Source organism: Aegilops tauschii, chromosome 7, assembly GCF_002575655.3.
Source record: "Aegilops tauschii subsp. strangulata cultivar AL8/78 chromosome 7, Aet v6.0, whole genome shotgun sequence".
Lineage (NCBI taxonomy): Eukaryota > Viridiplantae > Streptophyta > Magnoliopsida > Poales > Poaceae > Aegilops > Aegilops tauschii.
In genome coordinates this window covers 445,074,042-445,092,231 of record NC_053041.3, presented here as the reverse complement: position 1 = coordinate 445,092,231, position 18,190 = coordinate 445,074,042, and positions in this window count along the sequence as shown.

Here is an 18,190-nt window from a genome sequence, read left to right as displayed (position 1 = left end):
TGAACTATGGAAGCGAGTTTCGAACAAGGTTTCATCATTAAGCCAAGGAGAGGATGAGGAGGTGGCTGATGGACTCAGCGATAATTCAACGAGGTATCCAAAAAGATGGATCGCCACAATTATGTGGATAAGGAGATAACATTTGTCAGATCAAATGATGTAATGAAGTATGCTCGAGGAAAAAATACACAATTAAACATTGGTTGAAAGGTGCGCCCGAAATATGGGTTGGGCTGCACGACCAATGTGAGAATGGTGATTCAATAATCAATAGTCTAAGAGTGAACGGCCGACCATTAACTTCAAAGCAATATGGTTGCTAGAAGGGCAGAATCCAAACAGCACCGATCGAATCAACACGAGGACCAAGAAAGAATGGTGATGGTGAGAAGTATCACTACACCAAGAATTCTTAAGAGGTGGAGCAATCCTCACAACATCCTTGTCATAAAGGACATTAATACTTCAAGGTAGACCATCATACAAGCTGGATAGCGAGTTGCATCTATAACATGAACAAGTTTGTGTTGGGGGAAGGCAAGAATGTTGTCGATGATAACACAATCATCGAGGGGCAAGGATGGTATTTCCCATCATGTATTTGATTGATATCCTGGAGGAGCTCAAAATGTTGATGATGATCACGACAATTTCTGTCGAGAGGCTCCACGAAGAAGCAATCGAACAACGACTGCATCAGGCAAAAGGATTATTGCAGCGAGAGATTGTTGGATCCACGGATACGAGACAAACTTGGAATCAAGCTTGATGTTCGAGGTGGAACGATAAGATGAGGAAGATCGACGTAAGCTTAGCTCAGCGTAGAAAGTTATGCTCCGGGAATAAGGACCAGGTAGCACAGTTAAAATCAGCACAATAATGATATAGCCGACCAGGGTAGGAATGACATGATCGAGTACAAGCTCGTAAGTAAAGAAGATTACTAAGAGTTGTTTAATCACGATGCGGACTCGATTCGGTTATCGGTGTCCTCGAGTGTTTAATAACTCAGAGCCCATGAAAAATAATTGGAATCAGTGAGAATGTAGTACTTGATGGAAAACTCATAAGAAGTTATGCAGTTCCGTGATAATCTCGAGATACCAGGGGGGTAATACTCGACGACAGACCAAAGTAGAGGTTGGGCTGGGGTATTCCTCTGTAGAAGACAAGTGCTTAAACTTGCACGAGAAATGGTATTTAAAGGAGAACATGATCGGAACCACGATTGAAAAAGGCCAGATCCCAGATATAAGATGAACTTATACCAAGGGAATAATTAATTTTAAAAGAAGCTTCGATGAGAAGATCTACATCGTGTCCATGGGCATGAACACAAAGTTCAAGGTCGACTCCCACTTCTCCAATGCATAACCTTTCATTTACTTCCCGCGTTCGATGAAGTTGTAGTGTTGAAATTTTATCTGGCAAAATACCAGAAGAGTATGACTCGTGAAAACTTTCGAGTTCACACATATTAAGGAAGGCATAGGTTCAAGCCGTCGGGGCTTCTTAGAACATATACCACGAACTTCAGGAGTAAATAACACAAGCTCAAAAGTAGAGCATGGTTGACAAAGCAGAGGATACAATTTACCAAAGGCATTATATACCCGTGGAAAGGCTCACAAGGTTATTGAATATGAAGGACGATGTCGGATGAAATCCAACAATGAATCGGGCGATCCACAACGGAGCTGATGTGAGTATCGGTACTCAATCAGAGGAAGAAAGAATGCACAGGCATCAGATTATAGAACATCTGAATAATGCGATGCTTAGATAACAAAGGAATTATGATTTCCAAAACAAAGGATCAGAAGCAGACGCTCTGATCAAGGATGGATAAGTTGGATAGACCAGAGGCACAATTGACGACAAATAGTTTGGTCGAGAAACAGCTCATGTTCAAAATGACGTCTGAGCCAGAAAGACAATTTAGAAGGGTCGATTGATGATTGTGTGCATTCGCACACATGTTTAATCAATAGAATCAAAATGACGGTGTCAAAAGATACTAGTGAATATTGCTAGTGATATGGGAGCATCCATAATATAAGCATACAAGTATTTGCATAGCAATAGTTTGAACAGGATGCTCAGAAGGTCGGATAGTATTTCAGAGTATCTTATGAAGCATATGAACAACTGGGGATGAACGGATACTCAATAAGTGCGAGGAATTTTCAATAGGGGTATTCATGTGGTAAAGAACTGCAAGGCAGTAAGCTTAAAGGATTTTCGGAACAACGGAGAGCAGTTCAGGGCATCTTGTAATAACAAGATCAATGGGATTGAATGTAAGAATGGCAGGTGTATGCAGTTATCAATAAGGATATTTCAATGGTAGGGAATTTGCAAAGGCGGTGGGTACAAGTGTCTCGAGAGAACATCGTAGAGTAACCTCGGAATCTTCTGGTGCAGTAGACGATCATCGGTAATAAGGTGCTCTCCGGGTGAAAGTGATCACGAGATCCTAATGTTAGATTTAGCAAAATTCATTTAACCCGAATAGAAGAGAGATCAGAGTCCCAGAGTATAGACGAGGAATAAAAGATCCTAATACCACCCAATGGCGACGTGGGCCCGTAAGCCACACAGCCATGTTAGTAAAAGTTTTGCAATGACTAGACTCGACTTCGGCCAAGGAGTTGGAAAGGGGGATTCCTACAGGCAGTCGGCTCGGATACCAACTTGTGACGCCCCCGATTCAATCGTACACTAATCATACACGCAAACGCGTACGATCAAGATCAGGGACTCACGGGAAGATATCACAACACAACTCTAAAAATAAAATAAGTCATCCAAGCATCATATTACAAGCCAGGGGCCTCAAGGGCTCGAATATAAGTGCTCAATCATAGACGATTCAGCGGAAGCAACAATAGCTAAGTACAGACATAAGTTAAATAAGTTGCCATAAGATGGCTAGCACAAACTGGGATACATATCGAAAGAGGCGCAGGCCTCCTGCCTGGGATCCTCCTAAACTACTCCTGGTCATCGTCGGTGTTGGGTTCTACGGTAGGGTGCGTCGACTGCAAATTAAAAATTCCTACGCGCAGAACGGCCAAGAACATGCTACAGGAGATGGATCACAGTTTGTTATCACTAGACGCGCAGTGCCGTGTAGCGGAAGAAGAGTTGGGGCAGCGCGTCCGCGTGGATCGTCTCCTCCTCGTTTGATCTCCCTCGAGCAGCCTGTCGTCCAATCCCACGTACAAGTTCGCCGGAGCGGCGCAGATGCACCGCCTCTAACCGTATCCGCGCGTGCAGGAGGAACATCGTGCGGTGGACTGCTAGGTCCGATCACACAGTCGACGGCGAGTGGAGGTGTCTATTCGCAACACATGCAAACCCTAGTGACAGCGCCGAAGCGATCAATCGCATGAGTGTGCTGCACCTACACTATATATAGGCGTCCGTCGCAGGCTCAACACTTGGGCCTCGCACGGACCCTAAAGCCCACAAGTCTACTCGGCCACAATCCGAATACAGCTCGGATCACATCCGACCAGTGTCCTCGGATCCGACCTCGTAGGTTCCTTCCCTTAAGCGCGCGACCCCTTAGGTTCAAGCCGGCTTGGTCACAGTTCGGATCACCTCTGAACTGCACGGTTGGTAGCGGCCTCTAGCAAGGCATGCCGAACACCAAGCAGACTATGAAGCTGGTTAGCGAACCTGTACATCACACTTCCATTCCTTTTGCCACATGATATATGTTGTCGGGCTCAAGGCGAGTCTGTCATCCTTGTGCTAGCCCGACCTCTTTCTCGTTCCAGTGATGCCGACCACAAACCGGATTATCTCATAATCCTTGTCGCATGGCCATGCTTATCCTGGTCGGATCACACGAGGGGGCCCAGAATATATCTCTCCTGATCGGAGGGGCAAATCCCATCTTGCTCGACCATGTCTCGCATCATGGGTCTGGACGAGCCCGAAGCCTACCTTTGTAACTACCCAGTCACGGAGTAGTGTTTGGTCGGCCCAAAGCAGGTCTGTCACCATCCCGAGTACATGTGCTAGCTCAGGTCTTAGGACATAGAACGTATGTTGTACTAGAGACTCACAGATGACATATCGTTGCGTCTCATAGTTGGGTCTGTCCGACTCGGACCTTATGTCGACTCGGATCCGACTACGTCGAATCCGACCAAACCTTTCCAAGTCCATATTATCCGGTTAGCATCCAATGCTCCATGGCTAGTGAGACCAAGCCATTGACCGTGTCATATGCTAGTCTAGTCGGCTGCGCGTCCACACGGCCCTTTCGACTAGGGACCTTTTAGGACAATCATCATACAATGCATAGTCCCACAAACAAGTCACGTACTTGCTGATACACATCCTTGATAATGTCCACGGACTACCTTTATTCATGAACACATAGCAAATATCATCATACATGATTGCCTCTAGGGCATATCTCCAACAGTCGGCGGCCTGCACGTAGTAGTAGGCACCTCCGGTGTAGTAGGAGTTGTCGTCGACGGTGACGTCTGGCGCCTAGACTCCAGCATCTGGTTGCGACAACCGGGTAGAATGGAAAGGGGGAAAAGAGGGAGAAAAGAAACCGTGAGTACTCATCCAAAGTACTCACAAACTAGGATCTACACTACATATGCATGGGTATCTGTGTAAAGGGGCAATATCGATGGACTGAACTGCAGAATGCCAGAATAAGAGGGGGATAGCTAGTCCTATCAAAGACTACGCTTCTGGCAGCCTCCATCTTGCAGCATGTAGAAGAGAGTAGATGGTAAGTTCACCAAGTATCATCGCATAGCATAATCCTACCCGGCGATCCTCCCCTCGTCGCCCTATGTGAGAGCGATCATCGGGTTATATCCGACACTTGGAAGGGTGTGTTTTATTAAGTATCTGGTTCTAGTTGTCATAAGGTCAAGGTACAACTCCGGGTCGTCCTTTTACCGAGGGACACGGCTATTCGAATAGATAAACTTCCCTGCAGGGGTGCACCACATAACCCAACATGCTCGATCCCCTTTGGCTGGACACACTTTCCTGGGTCATGCCCGGCCTCGGAAGATCAACACATCGCAGCCCTACCTAGGCACAACAGAGAGGTCAGCACGCCGGTCTAAATCCTATGGCGTAGGGGTCTTGGCCCATTGCACACCTGCACGTTGCGTGGGCGGTCGGAAGCAGACCCTAGCCTCCCTAATACAAGAGCAGGCATTCCAGTCCAATCCGGCGCGCGCCACTCAGTCGCTGACGTCAAGAAGGTTTTGGCTGATACCACGACGTCGAGTGCCCATAATTGTTCCCGCGTAGTTGGTTAGTGCGTGTAGGCCAGTGGCTAGACTCAGATCAAATACCAAGATCTCGTTAAGCGTGTTAATTAATGTAACCGCGAACGCCGACCAGGGCCAGGCCCACCTCTATCCTAGGTGGTCTCAACCTGCCCTGTCGCTCTGCCGCAAAGTAACAGTCGGGGCCGTCGGGAACCCAGGCCCACCTCTACCGGGATGGAGCCACCTGCCCCTTCAGCCCCCATCTCCGAACAGTATCATAAGTAATGTAACAGTATAAAGTATATAGCATATGCCCGTGATCACCTCCCGAAGTTATCACGGCCCAGTAGTATAGCATGGCAGACGGACAAGAGTTTAGGGCCACTGATGGAACACTAGCATCCTATACTAAGCATTAGGATAGCAGGTAAAGGTATCAACAATTGTAGCAACAATGACAGGCTATGCAGCAGAATAGGATTAACCGAAAGCAGTAACATGCTACACTACTCTAATCCAAGCAGTAGAGAGAAGGAATAGGCGATATCTGGTGATCAAGGGGGGGCTTGCCTGGTTGCTCTGGCAAGAAGGGGTCGTCAACACCATAGTCGTACTGGGTAGCAGCGGCGTCGGACTCGGTGTCTAACGAGAGAAGAGGGGGAAGAAACAATAAATATAATGCAAACATAAGCACGACGATGGAAGATATGACAATGCGCGGTGCTAGGTGTGCCCTAACGCGGTAGGAGGTGGTACCAGCGAAGGGGGGAAACATCCGGGAAAGTATTCCCGGTGTTTCGCGTTTTCGGACAGATGGACCGAAGGGGGAAAGTTGCGTGTTTGCTATGCTAGGGATGTGTAGCGGGCGAACGTGCTCCGTATCCGGATTCATCTCGTCGTTCTGAGCAACTTTCATGTATAAAGTATTTTCATCCGACTTACGGATTATTTTATATTAATTTTTAAAGTTTTAATTCAATTTTGGAATTAACAGATTTTAATTAATTAGAAAAGCTAATTATTGGGTCAGCGTGACATCAGCATGATGTCAGCAGGTCTACAGGTTGACTAGGTCAACCCTGGCACGTGGGGCCCGTTCGTCATAGTCTCAGGTTAATTAAACATGGTTAAATAGTTGACTAAATGATTAGGTTAATTCATTTTAATTAGATTAGTTAAATAGGATTAATTAACTTAATTAATTAATTAATTACTAATTTATTTATTTTAACTCTTTTTTAAAAATTCGTTCTGGGGTGGGTCCCCTTGTCATTTGGCCAGGGGGGCTTATCGGGCGCGGGTTAACAGGGGGGTGAAGCGGAGCAGAGCCACAGGGCTCGCGGGCGCGAGCGCCGGTGGCCAGGGGCCGTGCGGGCGGTGACCCGAGCAGGGTTGGGGCAGCAGCACCACAGCAGGCAGCGGGGCGGCCAAGCAGCGCCATGGTGCGGGTGCGGCCAGGCCACAGTGGGGGAGGGGGTTCGGCACGGCGAGGAGCGAACTACTGTGGGCAGGGGAGCGCGGGACGCGGCCGGTGCGGCGCGGAGCGCGGTCGGGCAGGGACGGCCACGCGCGGGTGGTTGCGGGCGCGCTGCGAGGGCGCGGCGGGGTGCAGGGTCGTGGACGGGGGCTCGCGGGGAGCGTGTGCGGCGGGTTGCAGAGAGACGCAGGGGGGTCGCCTGGCGCTGTGAGCATGCGCTAGGCGCGGTGAAGTACAGCGCCGGTGCGCGTGCGGGACAGGGGAGAGAGGGGAGGGCGTGGCCCTCACCGGCGTTGGCGGGCGGGGGGTCGGCGTGGCTCGGTGGAGCCGTCGAGGGGGAGACGAGGAAGGGGCGACAAACGAGGCGGAGGAGCTCCGGGCGGTGTTGACGAGCAGCGGCGGCGGGGTGATCCGTCGATGGGGAGGCCTTCGGGCGACGGCGGACGAGGCATCGAGCGCGACGGGTACGGCGGGGACGAGGTGGTGCGGGAGGAGGCGAGCGGTGACGCGGGCGCGGCGATGTGGCTCCAGGTGGCGACGTTCGAGCCCGATCCCGATTGGATCGGGGGAGAGGGAGAGTGGGGGCGCGAGTGGGGGGAGTGGGAAGGGGACTGGATCGGGGGTTGTGAGGGAGGGGATTAGGGTTGGGTGGTGGGGCAGGCCATATAGGCCAGGGAAAGTGGGCCAGCTGGCTGTTGGCCAAATGGGCCAAACGGACCAAGGGGAGGGGGTTTGTCCTTTCTTTTATTATTATTCCTTGTTTTGTTTTATTTTCTTTTTTTATTCTGTTTTATCTTTGTTTCCTATTGTTTTAGTTTTTTGTAAAATATTACTTGGCATCTAATTTAGTATTTCAGTTTAGTCCACTGTCACAAAATGTCTAGTCCCCAAATAATTTAGTTTGATATTTTATTAATTAGTAAAGGCATTTAAATAATTAGGTTTGCTACTATTTAAATCATTTTAGTGCAGTTAAGCATTTCATAAAAGTTTGGTTTCACCACCATAATCACCTATGCATTATCTGGCACAACCCAAACATTTTAGTTTTAGAGTTTGAAAACTTTTATCGTTTGATTTGATTTTGAATTTGAATTTGAATTGGTTTTGAACTAATCAGAGATTAGCAACAGTAACCGTGGTGATGTGGCACCATTAGCAGAGAATTACTGTAGCTTAATTATCCAGGCGTCACAAAGAACACGAGAGAGAGAGAGAGATCAAACACATAGCTACTCGTACATACCCTCAGCCCCCGAGGGTAAACTACTCCCTCCTCGTCATGGAGAGCGTCGGGATGATGAAGATGACCACCGGTGAGGGATCCCCCCTCCGGCAGGGTGCCGGAACAGGGTCTCGATTGGTTTTTGGTGGCTATAGAGGCTTGCGGGGGCGAAACTCCCGATCTATGGTGTTCTCCGATGTTTTTAGGGTATATGGATATATATAGGCGAAAGAAGTCGGTCAGGGGAGCCACGAGGGGCCCACGAGGGTGGGGGCGCGCCCAGGGGGTAGGGCGCGCCTCCCTGCCTCGTGGCTTCCTCGAAGCTTCCCTGACGTCTACTCCAAGTCTCCTGGATTGCTTCCGTTCCAAAAATAACTCTCCCGAAGGTTTCATTCCGTTTGGACTCCGTTTGATATTTCTTTTCTTCGAAACACTGAAATAGGCAAGAAAACAACAATTTGGGCTGGGCCTCTAGTTAATAGGTTAGTCCCAAAATAATATAAAAGTGTTTAGTAAAGCCTATAAACATTCAAAACAGATAATATAATAGCATGAATACTTCATAAATTATAGATACGTTGGAGACGTATCAGCATCCCCAAGCTTAATTCCTGCTCGTCCTCGAGTAGGTAAATGATAAAAGAAATAATTTATGAAGTGTGAATGCTAGCAGGTGCGCAAGTTTGATCAATGATAATTTCAATCACCTTTTCTAGCATCATCATAAGTCATAACAGTAGCTCATCTCATAAAACTTTTCATGATCAAGTAACAAACTATTCACATGTTAAAGTATAGATCATAAACTTTCTTGAAAACTAACAAACCGTGTTATTAGTCCTCAAACAATTACAATTCATCTTATTTTCAGGAAGAGTCTATGTCAGTGCTTTGATTCAGCAAACTTCACATACTCAACTATCATTTAGTCTTTCACAATTGCTAACACTCAAGCGATATTTATGGGTTCAAAGTTTTAATCAAACACAGAGAAAGATAGGGGCTTATAGATTCGCCTCCCAACCTTTTACCTCGAGGGTAATGTCAACAATAATAGTTCATGATGCCTTACATCCAATTGGATATATATATCAGGATCTTTCCAACACAATGTGCTTGCCAAAGGATAAAATGTAAAAAGTAAAGGTGAAGATCACCATGACTCTTGCATAAGGTATAAGACAAGAATAAAAGATAGGCCCTTCGCAGAGGGAAGCAGAGGTTGTCATGAGCTTTTAAGGTTGGATGCACAAAATCTTAATGCAAAAGAACGTCACTTTATATTGCCCCTTGTGATAGAGACCTTTATTATGCAGTCTGTCGCTTTTATTTCTTCCCTATCACAAGTTCGTATAAAGCTTATTTTCTTCGCACTAATAGATCATACATATTTAGAGAGCAATTTTTTATTGCATGCTCCGATGGCAACTTACTTGAAGGATCTTACTCAATCCATAGGTAGGTATGGTGGACTCTCATGGCAAAACTAGTTTAAGGGGTATTCGGAAGCACAAGTAGTATCTCTACTTGGTGCAAAGAATTTGGCTAGCATGAGGGGGAAAGGCAAGCTCAGCATGTTGAATGATCCATGACAATATACTTTATTTCGGATATAAGAAAACATAACCCATTACATTGCCTTCCTTGTCCAACATCGACCTTTTACCATGTCATATTTTAATGAGTGCTCACAATTACAAAAGATGTCCTAGATAGTATATTTATATGTGAAATCTCTCTTCCCTCAATATTCTTTCGTGAATTGTTCAAGTGACCAATACAATGTTTGCTAACTTTCAATAAATTTACCACCTCTACTTCTTATATGTGAAGTCAGTACTCCCCATGGGATAAGCATATGAAACATATATAAATTCAGATTTATGACATTCAAATCATTCAACTATTTACTCATAGGATATAAGTGAAGCACACGAGTAAACGACAAACTACTCCAAAAAGATATAAGTGAAGATAAATGAGTAGTTAAATAATTATGTAGCTATGTGAAGACTCTCTCTCATTTAAGAATTTCAGATCTTGAGATATTATTCAAACAGCAAACAAAATAAAATAAAACGACATTTCAAGGATAGCACTCATCGTGTGAAGAAGCAAAAAATTAGGCTCAACCGATACTAACAGATAATTGTTGAAGAAGAAAGGTGGGATGCCTACCGGGGCATCGACAAGCTTAGATGCTTGAGACTTCTTGAAATATTATCTTGGGGTGCCTTGGGCATCCCCAAGCTTAGGCTCTTGCCACTCCTTATTCCATAGTCCATCTAATCTTTACCCAAAACTTGAAAACTTCACAACACAAAACTCAACAGAAAACTCGTAAGCTCCGTTAGTATAAGAAAATAAATCACCACTTAGGTACTGTTGTGAACTCATTATAAATTCATATTGGTGTAATATCTGATGTATTCCAACTTATCTATGGTTCATACCCTCCGATACTACTCATAGATTCATCAAAATAAGCAAACAACACATAGAAAACAGAATCTATCAAAAACAGAACAGTCTGTAGTAATCTACATCAAACGCAAACTTCTGGAACCCATAAATATCTGCCAAAATAGGAAGACATAGATAATTTGATTATTGATCTACTGCAATTGGAATCAGTATTTAATCGCTTTCTGGTGATTTTTAACAATTTTTTTCGTGAGCAGAAAGTTTCTGTCTTTTTCAGCAAGATCAAATGATTATCATCCAAGAAGATCCTATAGGTCTTACTTGGCACAAACACTAATTAAAACATAAAACCACATCTAACCAGAGGCTAGATGATTTATTTATTACTAAACAGGAACAAAAAAGCAAGGAACAAAAGTAAAATTGGGTTGCCTCCCAACAAGCGCTAACGTTTAACGCCCCTAGCTAGGCATGATGATTTCAATGATGCTCACATAAAAGATAAGAATTGAAGCATAAAGAGAGCATCATGAAGAATATGACTAGCACATTTAAGTCTAACCCACTTCCTATGCATAGAGATTTTTTGAGCAAACAACTTATGGGAACAATAATCAACTAGCATAGGAAGGCAAAACAAGCATAACTTCAAGACTTTCAACACATAGAGGGGAAACTTGATATTATTGCAATTCCTACAAGCATATGTTCCTCACTCATAATAATTTTCAGTAGTATCATGAATGAATTCAACAATATAACCAGAACATAAAGCATTATTTTCATGATCTACTTGCATAGAAATTTTATTACTCTCCACATAAGCAAATTTCTTCTCATTAGGAATAGTGGGAGTATCATAAGAGACTCGAATACTATAAATTGTTTCCACATTAAAAGAGTAATGTTTAGAAAAAGGGTAATCATAATCATGACAAGTTTTATAAATATAATCATCACTACTTTTTATAGCATAAGTATCATCACAATAATCATCGTAAGTAGCAACTTTGTTCTCATAATCAATTGAAACCTCTTCCAAGATAGTGGAATCATTACTAAATAAAGTCATGACCTCTCCAAATCCACTTTCATAATTATCACAGTAAGATTCAACATCCTCCAAAATAGTGGGATCATTACTTCCTAAAGTTGACACTCTTCCAAACCCACTTTCATCAATATAATCATCATAAGTAGGAGGCATGCTATCATCATAACAAATTTGCATATCAAAACTTGGGAGGCGAAAAACATCATCTTCATTAAACATAGCATCCCCAAGCTTGGGACAAACATTAATTTCAGCAAATATATTCTCAAACTTTTCATTCTCATCAAACATAGCATCCCCAAGCTTGGGCCTTTTCATATCATAAGCATAATCGCTCTCATCATTAACAGTATGGATAGCACCAATAGTATAGCAATTATCATCATCACAATGAATAGTAGGAGCAACATCATTTGGGAGGGATACCTTTCTACCTTTGCTTCTCTGTCTTTTCTTTTTCTTCTTCACATCATGTGTGGGTTTAACCCTCTTTTTTGAGCTCCTTATTGATGAGATTGGTTGAATAGAAGGCTCCTCCTCATTACCTGATTCATCATAAGAAATAATAGGAGGATATTGGGAAGTCTCTTCCCTTTCGTTAGTATTCTCTTCATCTTCTATTTGTTTTCTTGTCTTTATGTAATTGGCAATATAAGGATTTTCAATGCAATTCACCGCACAATAAATAAAAATTTCTTCTAGATCAAAATCAAGAACTTTATCAAGGAAAAATTCTGGAAGATCCCTAGTTATACGTTTCATTTGTTCGTAACCCAAAAGCAAACTAAGTTCATTATGATGTGCAAGGGAAATCAAGTCATCACAATTTTTGGACACGATACGATCATGAAACAATTTGCATTGGGTATTGAAATGATCACGGTCATATCAAAGTTCACAATGACGGCAAAGAAAGTTTAAATTTTCAGCACAAAAATCTGGCCTTTCTTGCAACCATTTAGTTTCCAAATACTTATGCCTCTTGCTAAATCTATTTTCCCTATTTGGTGTGTACTTGCAAGCTCTATGCACTCCACAGAAATTGACATGCTTATAAGAGACATTTTCATCATGACTAGTGCAATCATCATTAGTACTATGGATATTCAAAGAGTTCATACTAACAACATTGCAATCATGCTCATCATTCAGAGATTTAGTGCCAAACATTCTAATGCATTCTTCCTCTAGGAATTGAGCACAACTATCGGAATCCTTATTCTCATGAAAGATATTAAAAAGATGAAGCAGATGAGGTACCCTCAATTCCATTTTTTGTAGTTTTCTTTTATAGACTAAACTAGTGATAAAACAAGAAACAAAAAGATTCGATTGCAAGATCTAAACATATACCTTCAAGCACTCACCTCCCCGGCAACGGCGCCAGAAAAGAGCTTGATGTCTACTACGCAACCTTCTTCTTGTAGACGTTGTTGGGCCTCCAAGTGCAGAGGTTTGTAGGACAGTAGCAAATTTCCCTCAAGTGGATGACCTAAGGTTTATCAATCCGTGGAAGGCGTAGGATGAAGATGGTCTCTCTCAAGCAACCCTGCAACCAAATGACAAAGAGTCTCTTGTGTTCCCAACACACCCAATACAATGGTAAATTGTATAGCTGCACTAGTTCGGCGAAGAGATGGTGATACAAGTGCAATATGGATGGTAGATATTGGTTTTTGTAATCTGAGAATATAAAAACAGCAAGGTAACAAGTGGTAAAAGTGAGCACAAACGGTATTGCAATGCTAGGAAACAAGTCCTAGGGTTCATACTTTCACTAGTGCAAGTTCTCTCAACAATAATAACATAATTGGATCATATAACTATCCCTCAACATGCAACAAAGAGTCACTCCAAAGTCACTAATAGCGGAGAACAAACGAAGAGATTATGGTAGGGTATGAAACCACCTCAAAGTTATCCTTTCTGATCGATCTATTCAAGAGTCCGTAGTAAAATACCACGAAGCTATTCTTTCCGTTCGATCTATCATAGAGTTCGTACTAGAATAACACCTTAAGACACATACCAACCAAAACCCTAATGTCACCTAGATACTCCAATGTCACCTCAAGTATCCGTGGGTATGATTATACGATATGCATCACACAATCTCAGATTCATCTATTCAACCAACACAAAGAACTTCAAAGAGTGCCCCAAAGTTTCTACCGGAGAGTCAAGACGAAAACGTGTGCCAACCCCTATGCATAAGTTCACAATGTTACGGAACCCGCAAGTTGGTCACCAAAACATACATCAAGTAGATCACGTGAATATCCCATTGTCACCACAGATAAGCACATGCAAAACATACATCAAGGGTTCTCAAATCCTTAAAGACTCAATCCGATAAGATAACTTCAAAGAGAAACTCAATCCATTACAAGAGAGTAGAGGGGGAGAAACATCATAAGATCCAACTATAATAGCAAAGCTCACGATACATCAAGATCATATCACCTCAAGAACACGAGAGAGAGAGAGAGAGAGAGAGAGAGATCAAACACATAGCTACTCGTACATACCCTCAGCCCCGAGGGTGAACTACTCCCTCCTCGTCATGGAGAGCGCCGGGATGATGAAGATGGCCACCGGTGAGGGATCCCCCCTGCGGCAGGGTGCCGGAACAGGGTCCCGATTGGTTTTTGGTGGCTACAGAGGCTTGCGGCGGCGGAACTCCCGATCTATTGTGTTCTCCGATGTTTTTAGGGTATATGGATATATATAGGCGAAAGAAGTCGGTCAGGGGAGCCACGAGGGGCCCACAAGGGTGGGGGGCGCGCCCAGGGGGGTAGGGCGCGCCTCCCTGCCTTGTGGCTTCCTCAAAGCTTCCCTGATGTCTACTCCAAGTCTCGTGGATTGCTTCTGTTCCAAAAATAACTCTCCCGAAGGTTTCATCCCGTTTGGACTCCTTTTGATATTCCTTTTCTTTGAAACACTGAAATAGGCAAGAAAAAACCAATTTGGGCTGGGCCTCCGGTTAATAGATTAGTCCCAAAAATAATATAAAAGTGTTTAGTAAAGCCCATAAACATCCAAAACAGATAATATAATAGCATGAATACTTCATAAATTATAGATACGTTGGAGACGTATCAGCAGCGGCTCCGTATTGTAAAACACGATGAATGCTTCTCTTTGATTTTTTCTCCCCGAAAGTGAATATATGGAGTTGGAGTTGAGGTCGGTGGAGGTCCAGGGGGCCCACAAGGTCGGAGTGCGTGCCCTCCACCCTTGTGGCTAGGGTGTGGGCCACCTGCTACTGATTCTCTCACCAATATTTTTTATTAATTCGAAAAGTTATCTCTGTTGATTTTCAGCTCATTCCGAGAACTTTTTATTCTACACAAAAATAACACCATGGCAATTCTGCTGAAAACAACGTCAGTCTGGGTTAGTTCAATTCAAATCATGCAAGTTAGAGTCCAAAACAAGGGCAAAAGAGTTTGGAAAAGTAGATACGTTGGAGACGTATCAACTCCCCCAAGCTTAAACCTTTGCTTGTCCTCAAGCAATTCAGTTGACAAACTGAAAGTGATAAAGAAAAACTTTTACAAACTCTGTTTGATCTTGTTGTTGCAAATATGTAAAGCCAGCATTCAAGTTTTTAGCAAAGATTATGAACTAATCATATTCACAATAACATTTAGGTCTCACATTTACTCATATCAATGGCATAATCAACTAACGAGCAATAATAATAAATCTCGGATGACAACACTTCTTCAAAACAATCATGATATAATATAACAAGACGGTATCTCGCTAGCCCTTTCTGAGACCGCAAAACATAGATGCAGAGCACCCCTGAAGATCAAGGACTGACTAGACACTGTAATTCATGGTAAAAGCCAGTCATAGTCATACTCAATATAAATTAATAACAATGCATACAAATGACAGTGGTGCTCTCTAACTGGTGCTCTTTATAAGAGGATGATGACTCAGCAATACAAGTAAATAGATAGGCCCTTCGCAGAGGGAATCAGGGATTTGCAGAGGTGCCAGAGCTCGAGTTTTGAAATAGAGATTGAATAATATTTTGAGCGGTTATACTTTCATTGTCAACATAACAACTAAGAGATCTCGGTATCTTCCATGCTACATACATTATAGGCGGTTCCCAAACAGAATGGTAAGTTTATACTCCCCCACCACCAACAAGCACACTCCACGGATGGTCCGAAACAACTGGTACCGTCCAACTAACAACAATCCTTGGGGAGTTTTGTTTGCAATTATTTTGATTTGATTTGCTTTGAGCATGGGACTGGGCATCCCGGTTAGCAGCCATTTTCTCGTGAATGATGAGCGGAGTCCACTCATTGTGAGAATAACCCACCTAGCATAGAAGATATTGACTGCCCTAGTTGGTATATGAGCTATTCGAGCATACAAAACAGATTCTCATTTGAAGGTTTAGAGGTTGGCACTTGCAAATTTACTTGGAACAGCAGGTAAATACCGCATATAGGAAGGTATGGTGGAATCATATGGAACAACTTTGGGGTTTATGGAAGTGGATGCACAAGCAGTATTCCCGCTTAGTACAAGTGAAGGCTAGAAAGAGACTGGGAAGCGACCAAATAGAGAGCGACAACAGTCATAAACATGCATTGAGATTCACCAACATTGAATGCAAGCATGAGTAGGATATAAATCACCATGAACATAAATATTGTAGAGGCTATGTTGATTTTGTTTCAACTACATGCGTAAACATGTGCCGAGTCAAGCCACTCGAATCATTCAAAGGAGGATACCATCCTATCATACAACATCACAACCATTTTAATTTCCATGTTGGCACGCAAGGTAAAACATTATAAACTCCCAGCTGATTAAGCATGGCATGAAGAACTTGTCATCACAAACATGTTTCATTCATAATAGGCTGAATCAAGAACAATGAACTAATCATATTTACAAAAACAAGATAGGTCAAGTTCATACCAGCTTTTCCTCATCTCAATCATTTCATCATATATAGTCATTATTGCCTTTCACTTGCACGGCCGAACGGTGTGGATAATAATAATAGTGCACGTGTGTTGGACTAAGCTAGAATCTGCAAACATTTATTCAAAGGAGAAGACAAGGTAATATGGGCTAGTTGTTAGATCAACAATTATGCATATGAGAGCCACTCAACATTTTCATCGTGGTCTTCTCCTCTCGACCCCCAAAGAAAAGAAAAGAATTTCAAAGAAACACACGGCAATATTTTTGGAGTTTTTGTTTTTCTGAAGAAAGAAGAACAAGAACGAGAAAAACTATTTACACGAGAAAGCTCCCAACAAGCAAAACAAGAACGAGAAATCTTTTTGGGTTTTCTTTTAATACTACAACTAAGCATGCATAGAAAGTAAACTAACTACAACTATTTTTTTTGGTTTTCTTAAGGTTTATCAAACACACAAGAAGAAAGCGGGAAAACAAAATAAACTAACATGGATATTACAATGAAAAGGTATGAACACCGACAACTGAAATGAGTGTGTGAACATGAATGTAATGTCGGTGAGAAATACGTACTCCCCCAAGCTTAGGTTTTTGGCCTAAGTTGGTCTACGTCCACCACTGGCTTGGATGATATCCGGAATCATAGTTGGGGTCGTACTGTGCTGCGGTAGCTACCGCTAGGCGAGCTGCCTCCTGAAGACGAGCGGACTCCGCTGTCCTCTCATACTTGTTTGCTTCCTCTCTAGTTATAAAATATCTCCCATTTGCCTGAAAGTTAAAGAAAGCAGGACCAGGAAGGCTAACATAGACGACACGCCGTCTGTCAAAGATTAGTCGATACTGGAGGAACTGATCGTTCCTCTGAAGAACCTGGTATCGTACCATAGCATTATAATCAAGAAAAGCAGGTGGCAACTCAATATCATACCCTATAATAGGTACACCCAAATAGTTAGCTAAACAAGTTGCATAAATCCCACCAAATAAATCTCCATCTTTAGCATTATGGTGTAACCTCCTAGCAATAATAGCCCCTAAATTATATCGTTTATCATCCAACACCGCACACTTGAGGACACTAAGATCTGAACCACAAAGGTGGCTATGATCATGTTTACCATTAATGCATCTTCCTATAAAGAGAGCAAAATAATGTACGGCAGGAAAATGGATGCTCCCCATGGAGGCTTGTGTCATATTTCAAGTTTCTCCAATAGTGATGCTAGCAAGGAAATCATTATATTCAGATTTGTGAGGCTCACTAAGACTACCCTATTGTGGAACTTTTCATGCATCACAAAAATCTTCTAGGTCCATGGTATAAGATTCATCATAAAGGTCAAACAGGACAGTATGAGTATTACGCTTGGATGAAAACTCAAACCTCCGCACGAACGAATCGGTGAGATAATAATATTGTAAGCACTTGTCCGATAAGAAGTCCTCGAGGCCGGCATTTTGTATGTACGCATAGAATTCATCCTTGAAACCTGCACGATCCATAAATTCATCTGACGGCCATTCACACGGCTTTACTTGAGCTTCCCTTGGTAGTTCAGGGTCTGGTTTGCGTATTGCACGCCTCAGTGCTTGCTTCCTTGAGGAACCACCTTGATACATTTTCCTGGACATTTTTCTTCCTCTGAAAAGTTTCTGAAATTTTTAGTGACTCAAAATAAAAGTGAATCAAACTCAATAAAAGTGATAGCAACTACACCTACAAGTGCCTAGAAGCTATATCATGCATCTAAACTACTTTGGACCATATAAATTTGACATGCAAG